The sequence below is a fragment of the Gadus morhua genome, chromosome 4, assembly GCF_902167405.1.
Source record: "Gadus morhua chromosome 4, gadMor3.0, whole genome shotgun sequence".
NCBI lineage: Eukaryota > Metazoa > Chordata > Actinopteri > Gadiformes > Gadidae > Gadus > Gadus morhua.
In genome coordinates, this window is record NC_044051.1 from 14,690,398 (window position 1) to 14,703,751 (window position 13,354).

Here is a 13,354-nt window from a genome sequence, read left to right on the forward strand (position 1 = left end):
CATTGGTGAGATTTTATAATAGTAAGAGTGTGAAGAATGTACTTAATATTAAGATGAAAAGTTGTCCTGAATTGCCTTTATCTATTCGAATATGACGTAATATGTACAAATGACTTCTGAAGTTCAAATATTTAAAGGGCTAGTTTTCTCTCTAGAATAAATCGTTTTTGGTAAAGATTATATCTTCCATTGCATATTATGGAAATGCATTTGGAAAAGCAAGATTAATTATTTTTTTATTCAGAAGTTAACTGTTAGGTAGCAGCATATAAAGCAGAAAAAAATACATTTGTTTAATCCCTCAGAAATGACCCTCATCACCAGCAACCCCTACGACTTCCCCATGTGCAGTCAGGGTCAGATCACTGTGGCCAGCATTGATGACAAAGAGGAGCTGGATGCTACTGATGTCAGTTGTTGATTGAAAAACAATTCATATATTTTCCACGTGGCATACGTTTTACAAAATGTTTTCTAAATGTTCTTTGTTTTCAACACAGGCTGCTATTGATATTTTGGGCTTCACTAATGAGGACAAGGTGGGCATCTTTAAGTTCACTGGTGCTGTGCTTCACCACGGTAACATGAAGTTCAAGCAGAAGCAGCGTGAGGAGCAGGCTGAGCCAGATGGCAATGAAGGTAACGATTAACATGTATTCATCAGTGCACTAGAAGGTATATTGGTGCATATTTGCTTGTATTACATTTGGAGTAATTATTATACAGAATAATAACACATTCATTTTTCATATTACCTTTGTAGAGGCCGACAAGATTTGCTATCTACTGGGTCTGAACTCTGCTGATATGCTCAAGGCTCTTTGTTACCCAAGAGTGAAGGTCGGAAATTAGTATGTCACCAAGGGACAGACTGTACCTCAGGTAAGAAAAACACAGTTTGTTAAGGAAATATGGTACAATTTCTGTTAACATGGTTTGTCTATTATGACGTATAGTATATTTTGATATAATTGTGATGATTTTATATAAAAAAATATTTTCAGGTCAACAACTCAGTGAGTGCCCTGGCCAAGTCTATCTATGAGAGGATGTTCTTGTGGATGGTCATCCGTATCAACACGATGCTGGACACCAAGCAAGCAAGACAATTCTACATTGGTGTGCTGGACATTGCTGGTTTTGAGATTTTTGATGTAGGTTGTTCAATAAGTGGCAGCATTTCTGAAAGCATTTCCTTCATTCTGAGACGTTAGTCATTACCATTCAATTCTTGAAAACAAGTAATAGTCGGTTTATTAAATGTCCCCTACTAGTACAACAGCATGGAGCAGCTGTGCATCAACTTTACCAATGAGAAACTGCAACAGTTCTTCAACCACGCCATGTTCGTCCTGGAGCAAGAGGAGTGCAAGAAGGAGGGTATCATCTGGGAGCAGGGCCGGATTAACAAATCATAGGCCCCTGGGCACAAATGTCTGAAGCCCCCCCCCCCCCCCCCTCCCCGAAAAAAATCAGGAAAAAAAAATTCTATATATTCTTTTTTATTATTATTATTTTAACACACACCACCGCGGTTTTTTTTTTTCACCATAGGTGGACTGGCTCAATTGACAGGTTATGGGAGGGGGGTTAACTGTCACATTAGGCCACTATATTGTTCAGAATCATTATATTGCTGTTCTTATGACATTCGTTTTAATAATGAATTTTAAATGAATACCCTATTTAATAATACCATGTATAACTATTTTAAGAGTACAAACATTCATAAAAAAAAAAAAAAAAAGTATTTTCTTCAAGTATAATTATTTACAATTTCAAACACAAATTATATTAAATAAGGCGTGGTGCCTTTCGTGTGGTGCCCCCCCACTGGCTGGGAATGGTTGGGACCCCTGGGCACATTGCCGTGGGCCCTAATGGTAGATCCGGTGTATGTTCCCCAAGGCCTCAGACGCTACCTTCACGAACAAGCTGTATGACCAGCATCTTGGCAAGAACAGAGCATTTGAGAAGCCCAAGCCAGGAAAGGGCAAGGCTGAGGCCCACTTCTCCCTGGTGCACTATGCTGGTACTGTGGACTACAACATCACTGGCTGGCTGGACAAGAACAAGGATCCCCTGAATGACTCTGTTGTTCAGCTGTACCAGAAGTCCTCTAACAAACTGCTGCCTGTCCTGTTCCCACCTGTAGTTGAAGGTACGGCTCACACTTTGGACCAGTAGTTTTTCTGTCCGTGATATTATAATAACTTATTATAACTTATCATAATAATTTATTTCCAGCCATTTAATGTGTTTCTTAAAAATGTATATGTATGAAATGAACTAATAACCAATAATTAAAAACAGAGGTGGGCGGTGCAAAGAAAGGAGGCAAGAAGAAGGGTGGCTCCATGCAGACCGTATCTTCACAGTTCAGGGTAAGGGTAAACACACAAATAAATGTAAAAACATTCTTCACTTTACTTATTATATGCATATATAATTCTAATTTGTTCTTTCCGAAACAAGTTCTATGCAATTTATATTTTGTTTTATATCTAAAGGAGAATTTGGGCAAACTGATGACCAACTTGAGGAGCACCCATCCTCACTTTGTGCGTTGTCTGATTCCCAATGAGTCAAAGACTCCAGGTACAGTGACTACTAGTATATGTTCATAGTGTCTGCATTGAGTTATACATTTTAGTGAGGTTTTATGGGCATTGCTATACCAAACTAATATAATTCAAAACATGAATTTCACCAAAAAAACAGGACTCATGGAGAACTTCCTGGTTATCCACCAGCTGAGCTGTAACGGTGTACTGGAGGGCATCAGAATCTGCAGAAAGGGCTTCCCCAGCAGAATCCTCTATGCTGACTTCAAGCAGAGGTACTAACTGAAGGATTTTTCAATGGCAACTTTATAAATGCCTTTTAATATTTGTGTCATTGTTAAAAACATTACAATGATCTTCTTCAGGTACAAAGTACTGAATGCAAGTGTCATTCCTGACGGTCAGTTTATTGACAACAAGAAGGCTTCTGAGAAACTTCTTGGATCCATTGACGTACCTCATGATGAGTACAAATTTGGACACACCAAGGTATGTTTATTGCTGCAAAAACTAGGTTTCTACTGGATTTGACGCTGACAAACGTCTCTTGTTACATTAAGGTGTTCTTCAAAGCTGGTCTTCTGGGTACTCTTGAGGAGATGCGAGATGAGAAGCTGGCAGCTCTGGTCGGGATGATTCAGGCTGCAGGCAGAGTTTATGTCATGAGAAAGGAATATGTGAAGATGACGGAGAAGAGGTATGTTTTTAAACATTGTTGTCAAAACACCAATGGGTTTGTAGTACATCCCCGATATGATGGTTTATTTTATTCTATAGGGAAGCCATCTACACTATTCAGTACAACATCCGCTCATTCATGAATGTCAAACACTGGCCATGGATGAAGGTGTACTACAAGATAAAGCCTCTTCTGAAGAGTGCTGAAACCGAGAAGGAGCTTGCCAATATGAAGGAAAACTATGATAAGATGAAGACTGACTTGGCAGCTGCCCTGGCCAAGAAGAAGGAACTTGAGCAGAAGATGGTTTCTCTCGTGCAGGAGAAGAATGATCTTGCAATGCAAATGGCTTCTGTAAGTAAACATTATGTAAAATGTATGTGTGCAAACATTGAGATACATTTGATGTGACATGTTTTACCAATATAAATATCACACAGGAAGGAGACAATCTGAATGATGCTGAGGAGAGGTGTGAAGGTCTTATCAAAGGTAAGATCCAGCTGGAGGCCAAACTCAAGGAGACGACTGAGAGATTGGAGGATGAGGAGGAAATCAATGCTGAGCTGACTGCCAAGAAGAGGAAACTGGAAGATGAATGCTCTGAACTCAAGAAGGACATTGATGACCTGGAGCTTTACTTGGCCAAAGTGGAGAAGGAGAAACATGCCACTGAGAACAAGGTTTGTTAAGATTTAACCACAATACCATCACCATCAACATTGTCCATCCGTTATAGAGTTTAAGGGAAGGTTACATTTTACTTATGAGAAATTATGAAACGTGAATTTGTTTTTTTCAGGTGAAGAACCTGACTGAGGAGATGGCCTCTCAGGATGAGAGCGTTGCTAAGCTGACAAAGGAGAAGAAAGCCCTCCAAGAGTCACATCAGCAGACTCTTGATGACCTGCAGGCAGAGGAAGACAAAGTCAACACTCTGACCAAGGCCAAGACCAAGCTTGAACAGCAAGTGGATGATGTGAGAAAAGCTCATGGAAACTTTCAATGAATATTAGTAATGGAGATGAGTGAATATTCAATATTACATTTGATTGTTCTGAATTATTTTTCAATTATTGCCATCCAGCTTGAAGGTTCTCTGGAGCAAGAGAAGAAGCTCCGTATGGACCTTGAGAGATCCAAGAGAAAGCTTGAGGGTGATCTGAAACTGGCTCAGGAAACTGTCATGGATCTTGAGAATGAAAAACAGCAGTCTGACGAGAAAATCAAGAAGTAATTAATTTGTTTTTTAACAATAACAATCGGGTTTACTGCATGTGACTGTTTTGATATAGTTTACAATTTTTCTTATTAATTATTCACAGGAAGGACTTTGAGACCAGCCAGCTTCTGAGCAAAATTGAGGATGAGCAGTCATTGGGTGCTCAGCTTCAGAAAAAGATCAAGGAGCATCAGGTGGGAAAACTAATCAATTTAATTGTTTTAATATAAACGTTCTGAAATTATGAACTTGGATATTGACCTTAATATTTGTGTATTATTTAGGCCCGTATTGAGGAACTGGAGGAAGAGATTGAGGCTGAGCGTTCTGCTCGTGCCAAGGTTGAGAAGCAGAGAACTGATCTCTCCAGGGAACTTGAAGAGATCAGTGAGAGGCTTGAGGAGGCTGGTGGAGCCACTTCTGCTCAGATTGAGATGAACAAGAAGCGTGAGGCTGAATTCCAGAAGCTGCGTCGTGACCTTGAGGAGTCCACCCTGCAGCATGAAGCCACTGCTGCTGCTCTGCGTAAGAAGCAGGCTGACAGTGTAGCAGAGCTGGGAGAGCAGATTGACAACCTCCAGCGTGTCAAACAGAAGCTTGAGAAGGAGAAGAGCGAGTTCAAGATGGAGATTGATGACCTCTCCAGCAACATGGAAGCTGTTTCGAAGGCCAAGGTAAGTTATTCCTTAAATCCTTCAGTGTGTTAATTATTATTTTTAAATAAATAGATAAAAGTCAATGTACATTGAGTTCAAATTGATACATTTTTAATGATCAGGGAAATCTGGAGAAGATCTGCCGTACCCTTGAGGACCAACTGAGTGAAATCAAGGCTAAGAGTGATGAGAATGCTCGCCAGATCAATGACATCAGTGCCCAGAGAGCAAGACTGCTGACAGAAAATGGTATACGCTTCAGCATATGGTCATTTGTGTTCATCATAAATCAATCTAAATGGAGGCCTGGAGAGACTCTTTAATGAAAAGAATTGAATCTAGATTTTAAACAACGTATTCAATATTTAACATTCCACCTCCAACTAGGCGAGTTTGGCCGTCAGCTTGAGGAGAAGGAAGCTCTTGTCTCACAGCTGACCAGAGGCAAGCAGGCCTATACTCAGCAGATTGAGGAGCTGAAGAGGCAAAATGAGGAGGAAGTTAAGGTATGGTAGTATTATTCATAAAAATTGTAGGGGACAAAGATAAAAAATGATCTTGAATTGACATGGTGTGTTTCACCTTTTGCAGGCCAAGAATGCTCTTGCTCATGGTGTGCAATCAGCCCGTCATGACTGTGACCTTCTGAGGGAGCAGTTTGAGGAGGAGCAGGAGGCCAAAGCTGAGCTGCAGCGTGGAATGTCCAAGGCCAACAGTGAGGTGGCTCAGTGGAGGAGCAAGTAGGAAACTGATGCTATCCAGCGCACTGAGGAGCTGGAGGAGTCCAAGTGAGTCAAATATTTAATACTAGCTAAGGTAGACATTATATTTGATGGTACACAAATTCAACCAGGTAATTTTTGAACAGGAAAAAGCTGGCCCAGCGCCTTCAGGAGGCTGAGGAACAGATTGAGGCAGTGAACTCAAAGTGTGCCTCTCTGGAGAAGACCAAACAGAGACTCCAGGGTGAGGTGGAGGATCTCATGGTTGATGTGGAGAGGGCCAATGGACTGGCTGCCAACCTTGACAAGAAGCAAAGGAACTTTGACAAGGTGAGTTTTAATTAATTTAAATAAATTGTATTATTATCATCCCATGATCCTTCCTCCGGTCCTAAACCACCGCTAACCAAAAATAATGTATAGGTTTTGGCTGACTGGAAGCAGAAATATGAGGAGGGCCAGGCAGAGCTTGAAGGAACTCAGAAAGAGTCTCGTTCTCTCAGCACTGAGCTTTTGAAGATTAAGAACTCTTATGAAGAAACTCTGGATCATCTGGAGACCATGAAGCGTGAAAACAAAAACCTCCAACGTGAGTATTTGTCATTAACATTAGTAGTACTAGAATGCAGATAAATATCCATGACAGACTTGTAACAAATACAAATCTGCTTGGCAGAGGAGATTTCTGATCTGACTGAACAAATTGGTGAAACCGGAAAGAGCATCCATGAGTTGGAGAAATCCAAGAAGCAAGTGGAGACAGAGAAGACCGAGATCCAGTCAGCCCTTGAGGAAGCTGAGGTTAGGATGATTAAATAAGCAAACAACACTTGAAAAAATTAATTCAATTTCCACAAATGTGTCTAATTTCATTTTATACATTAGGGAACTCTGGAGCATGAAGAATCCAAGATTCTGCGTGTCCAGCTGGAGCTGAACCAGATTAAGGGTGAGGTTGACAGGAAGCTGGCTGAAAAGGATGAGGAGATGGAGCAGATCAAGAGGAACAGCCAGAGGGTCATTGACTCCATGCAGGCCACTCTTGACTCTGAGGTCAGGAGCAGGAATGATGCCCTGAGAATCAAGAAAAAGATGGAAGGAGACCTGAATGAGATGGAGATCCAGCTGAGTCATGCTAACCGCCAGGCTGCTGAGGCCCAGAAGCAGCTGAGGAATGTTCAAGGACAACTGAAGGTATGACACAAACTATTGCATGGCGCATGTAAAGCATAGTTCGAGCTATCCTGTTGGGATTTTTTCTGATACGTGTTTTCTGTTAATATTAGGATGCCCAGTTGCATCTTGATGATGCCGTCAGAGCTGCGGAAGACCTGAAGGAGCAGGCCGCCATGGTGGACCGTAGGAACGGTCTCATGGTGGCTGAAATTGAGGGGCTGAGGGCAGCTCTGGAACAGACAGAGAGAGGCCGCAAAGTGGCTGAGCAAGAGCTGGTGGACGCCAGCGAGCGTGTTGGACTGCTGCACTCTCAGGTAACCAACCTTCTAATTGTATCATTCGAATACAAGAAAACGTACATGTTTTGAAAGAAATGTTATTATAATTTGTTTCAGAACACAAGCCTGTTGAACTCAAAGAAGAAGCTGGAGACTGACTTGGTCCAAGTCCAGGGTGAGGTGGATGACAGCGTCCAGGAAGCCAGGAATGCTGAAGAGAAGGCCAAGAAGGCCATCACTGATGTAGGTCTACACTCGTTTGTAAATGATGTTATTGCACCTTAATGGAACTCTTAATGAATATACTACTCGACCTTGTAGGCTGCTATGATGGCTGAGGAGCTGAAGAAAGAGCAGGACACTAGCTCTCACCTGGAGAGGATGAAGAAGAACCTGGAGGTCACAGTGAAAGACCTGCAGCATCGCCTGGATGAGGCTGGGAACCTGGCCATGAAGGGGGGCAAGAAGCAGCTCCAGAAACTGGAGTCCAGAGTAAGATAATAATCAGCATACATTTAAAAAAGTATCCAAAAAAGACCAATCGAAGGACAAGATTTATTAAATCAATCTACTCTAAAGGTTCGTGATCTGGAGTCAGAGGTGGATAATGAACAGAGACGTGGAGCAGAAGCAGTAAAAGGTGTCCGCAAATATGAGAGGAGAGTCACTCACCTACCAGGTATGTCAAACTTACATCTCCAAATATGTTTCGAATGCATTAGCATTTTGATCATAACTAAAGGACACATGATTTTGATTTTTCACTTTCAAATGTTCATCAGACTGAGGAGGATAAGAAGAATGGTGCCAGACTCCAGGATCTTGTGGATAAGCTGCAACTGAAGGTGAAGGCTTACAAGAGGCAGTCTGAGGAAGCTGTAAGTAAAAACTACGTTACAAAATCCGGTTATGCATCAATTTCAGTACTTATTAAAAACTAAATGTAAATGTTCCTACAGGAGGAGCAGGCCAACTCTTACCTTTCCAAGTGCAGGAAGGTTCAACATGAACTGGAGGAGGCTGAGGAACGTGCTGACATCGCTGAGACTCAGGTCAACAAGTTGAGGTCTAAGACCCGTGACTCTGGAAAGGTAATTGGACAGTAAAAATACAGTGTTTATTATTCCACAAACATGTGTCCTAAAAATGTCCTCATATTCATCATACTCATATTCATCGCCAGACTCCGCCCATCACTGACCCAATCCAGCGCTGAAATCCTAGTTCACTCATTTGTCACATCACGCATAGACTACTGCAACGCCCTCCTCACCGGACTCCCCACCAAACTTATCAACAGACTGCAGATCATTCAGAACTCAGCCGCCCGGATCATCACCCGCACCAAATCATCTGACCACATCACCCCTGTCCTCATTCAACTTCACTGGCTCCCAGTACACTACCGCAACCAATACAAAACCCTACTCCTCACCTACAAAGCTCTCCACAACCTAGCCCCCAGTTATCTCTGCGACCTCCTCCAAGAATACACTCCCTCCCGCTCCCTCCGCTCAACCTCTGCTGGACTACTATGTATCCCCACATCACGACTCACTTCAATGGGTGCCCGGTCATTCAGCTGTTCAGCACCCAGGCTCTGGAACTCCCTCCCCCCACACATAAAACAGTCAGACACCATTTCAACCTTCAAGTCACAACTCAAAACTCACTTGTTCAAACTCGCACACGTCTAACTGATCACTGTTTTGATTTTTTATTTTTTTTTATTTTATTTCTTATGTTTATTTATTTATTTATTTATTTATTTTTTTCCACAATGTCTTGCTTTTTAAAAAATGTATGATGACTATATGCTCTGTAAGGTGACCTTGGGTGTCTTGAAAGGCGCCTCTAAATTAAATGTATTATTATTATTATTATTATTATTTTATACAAATGCCTTTTAAACAAATTCTACATTTGTTTTGTATTTCTCTTTAGGTGAAGGACAGTGCTTAATAATTCCGTTAAACGTGAAACATCGCACACACAAGTCATAAAATATGACTCAAATGGGAAATCAATAAACTTTCCATCAACCGTCCATCTTGTAATGTGTAGTTATTTGTTTTGCTTTACTTCCTTTGCTCAGTCCTATAAACAGGTTTATCTTTAATAGAGATGGATCTCATAGGTCATTGGATGTAGGCCGAAAGGTTTAACATAAAAATAATTGTAATCAAATTCTACATGCTTTCAGGCATATGTAGCGAAGGAAAATGTAAAGCAATGCTTTGGAATGTGCATGTGTCGTGGAAATATCAATCATAAATAGGGCTGGGTATCGCAGCCAATTTCCTAAATCGATTTGATTTCTATTCATAAGGTTCTGAATCGATTAATGACGATTCGATTCGATTCAATCTGCTCTTAAATAATAAAAATGGCTCAACTGTGTTACAAAATGCAAATGTACTTTATTCTTTATTCTTATTACATTTTTCTCTTCATCTTAAACAACAGATTTTAAGTGCAAACGTGTAAATTGGACAGTATAAACTTGTGCTTTAAACAAAACTGTCTCAAGTCTCAAAAGTGCAATTTTGAAATTAGAAAGGAATTGCAAGGGAATCGTCGGTGGGTCAGTAGGCGAGGAGTCGGCAACGGGAGGGCAGAAGAGCAGATCGGGAGACGGGAACTGGAGAGCAGACAGACCGACAGGGACTCGACGTTGGGTGGGAGGTCAGGCAGGCGAAGGGTCAATAACAGGAAGTCAGGCAGGTGGATCAGGAGACGGGGACAGAGGAGCAGACAGACCGACAGGGACTGGACGGTAGGCACGAGGTCAGACAGGCGAGGGTTCGTTAACAGGCAGAGTGGAGTAGACAAAGTCAAATGGGAGTTGCGGAAAGCTCTGAATGAAACAAGAGACAATCTGGCAAGGACTGAGTGAAAGGAGAGGACTGTTATAGGGGGAGCACAGGTGAAGGTGGTTGGGTTAATTAGGGGAGATCAGGGTGGCAGGCGGGTGAATGGGAAAACCAGGGGCGGACCATGACACCCTATTAGAATATTGATCACCAATTGTCTCACTGATTGTATCCTTGGTAACTTTTCTGCCTGTACTTTTCCATGATTATGCTCTAATATTAAATCAAATATTTTGCTTCAAGTTTCTCTTCATCAGCATGATATATTTATAAACATTGGAGTACTTGAGAAACGCACAACTAATGCAAAAGTTTCCATCCCTGGTGTTAACCCACGTATTCCCTGTTTATGATTTGGGTGTGAATACTCAAAATCCCACGGATTACACTCTTTTTCCTCCGATGCGGATTGGATATGCAAAGATTGACATTGATTTTCAGTCGATTGTGCGCCAGCAGGCGAAACCACAAGTATCTCATTGAGAGAGCCTGATTTAGGCTACCTGCTCTGGGTGAGGATGGGCATGTTTATGTGGGAAATGTTTGTAAATTCTAGAAGTGGAGTGGGGAAAAAAATGCAGTCAATCTAATGCTAGTTGTTGCACTCAATGTTGGGCCACTGATTTGCAGTTTGCAGCCATCATTAAATGATGATGTAAGTGAGCTCTCTGCAGTGAAAAAAATACTAATCACCTATGTGGCTGTTCTTATTTATGTAAAAACAAGTGTTGTATCTGTCGTTTAACAAGAGTATCGAGATGTTGAAATTGCATTGAAAATATGAAATTAACGTATGTTGGTTCAATAAACATACAGACATATATACAAATATTTCGTTCTTATTTAGAATTTTTTTGTAGCCTCTGTAATATCCGATAAGTTGTAGTGCGCAGGCATGTGGCCCTCTGATGGGGATGATGAAAAATTGTGGCCCTCTTTTTAATGAAAGTTGCCCATCCCTGGCGTATGTATGCATGTATATGAATATATAATATCTGTATTCTCTTTTTTGTTGTTTTGTAACAACGACCTGGATGGCTAACTGTGGCGGGGATCCAATTTTGGAAGTGTCATATCAGGAGTCTTTTTGTGACGTAGTTTGAAGACCAGTGAAGAGACTGCAAAACTACAACAAATACCAAATAATTATGCAACTCAGCTAAACAGTATTTTCTTTCCTATAATGCTTCTCAGTCTCCTCTCAAAGTCATGAATCAGTCAGACCACATGTATTTATAACTGGTGTGTAGCAGGGAATGTGCCTGGCGTTCACCGGTTGCTCACCATGGATTTAGTGGTCATCGGCACTTACACATGGGCCGAGCTGGCCCAAGTTCAGGCACGAGGGGGCTGCACTCTGGGCCAGAGCTGTGGCCCTGGTATGGGTAGCTGTGGAAGACAAGACATGCAAACTGTTGGCTTTCGTCACCGGATGAATTTGAAAAGGAGATTAAGAGCTCTGTCAAGACACATAAACACACACTTCATACTTTAAAGCGTGAACTTTTGAATTATTCCAACACATATATATCTATACAAAACATATTATTTATATTAGTATTATTAATGCCATGACTAATATTATTGTGTTGAAACTACGAGACTAAATTGGACATTATAATTATACTTAGCTTGCTACACATGGTGATGAAGCAACTTCAATCTTTATCTGTCAGCCAAATAGGTAGCAATATGCCATTGCTGCATTTCATTGAGGTCAAGCACTCAATCAAGCTAACAAATTCATTGCTACAAAGATCAGACATAAAAGTACTGACATAATATAAAATGCAATACAATTTAGTGAGGTGTTCTTATATTGCAAAAATAACTAAATCAAACTATCTTTATACTATCTATGTTTATAGAAGTATGTAAATGTACACACAAACACATCTTTTTTTTATATGAAGCGATATGCCTCATAATTTTCACAAGTAATCTGTATTACCTTAAAACATCCTCAATCTTCAGTAAAGGTAAGTATTTTCATATGAATTTGGTTATTACTCAATAATGGAATGGAAAATACTAACTAATGGAAATGCAATCTTAAAAATCTATGTAAGCATATGCAACACTATTCCTTGGTATGTTGTTCCAGTCAATATAGTCTTATGCCAAAAAACCAGTCTAAAAAGGTATCTCTGCTCTCAGCTGCAATGCAAACCTTAAGTATTTATAGATAGATGCCAAAATAGCTTTTCATCTGTCCAAGACGGTAAATGATAGCAAAGATAGTTCCAAAGCAGATATGAATTAGATATCTAGCTATTAAAATTGTACACTAGGAATGGTAAACAGACAGGAACAATGACCTTGTGTATCTGTGTATTTGGGTGATGACTGCAGTAAAGATGATAAGAAAGAGGCGTTGTGAAAGGAAATTCAACGGAGTGAAATAAACCTTGGGTAATACATTGCACAATGTACAACTACTGCAAAACTTTGCAGTTTAAAACGAGTTAACCTGTTCAACTTGAGCTTGGGGTTGGGATTGAATACCTAAGGCTAGAGTTCACACTACACAATTCTAGCCAGATTTTCCAGTCACCTACATCATTTTGAAATCACAAAAAAAGGCCCAAGCTGGAGGCATTTGGCATCACGTAAAGGATGTTCGTGGAGTGTGAACTGCAAAGATGCAATATGAGCGGCTCAACAATGCGTTGCAGAGCCCTGAGTGATCTAGCAGGTTAAATATCTGGACGTGTTGGGAGTCAGAATCCTGGAACGTGAAGCGACTGTCAATGACAGTAGCAACCTTCATCCAATGAGAGAGCAAGACTAAAGGTAAAGGTAATCCTTTGGAGGAATCACAACACCTACAAAAGATATCGGAAAACATGGCTGAGAGGAAGACTCAGCAGTGTGTATATATATACATATAATGTATACTTTTTTTATTATAATTGTTTTGAAGGGAGGATTCCTCCTTCTAAAACATCTTGAAATATGACTATATCTGCATATAACTATTTTTGAGGCTAAACAGTATTCTCTTTCCCATTAAACTTCTTACTCTCCCCCCAATGTTTGTTAATCAGACCACATGTATTTACAACTGGCATCTGCAATGAAGTTACACATCTAAGACAATTTTTGATATGGGTGGAAATGTTGTATGTATATGGGTGCCAATATAAATATAATTGCTTTTGACTGGTTACACAAGCCAATAAAG

General features: G+C 40.6%; 1 protein-coding gene and 1 pseudogene across 1 annotated transcript in view; both read left to right on the plus strand.

Moving 5' to 3' along the window:
- The window catches only part of LOC115542533 (myosin heavy chain, fast skeletal muscle-like), a 193,577-nt gene that overhangs the window by 128,392 nt on the left and 51,831 nt on the right, over positions 1-13,354 (plus strand). The window lies entirely within an intron of this gene.
- LOC115541336 (myosin heavy chain, fast skeletal muscle-like) lies at positions 1,897-9,274 on the plus strand (annotated as a pseudogene).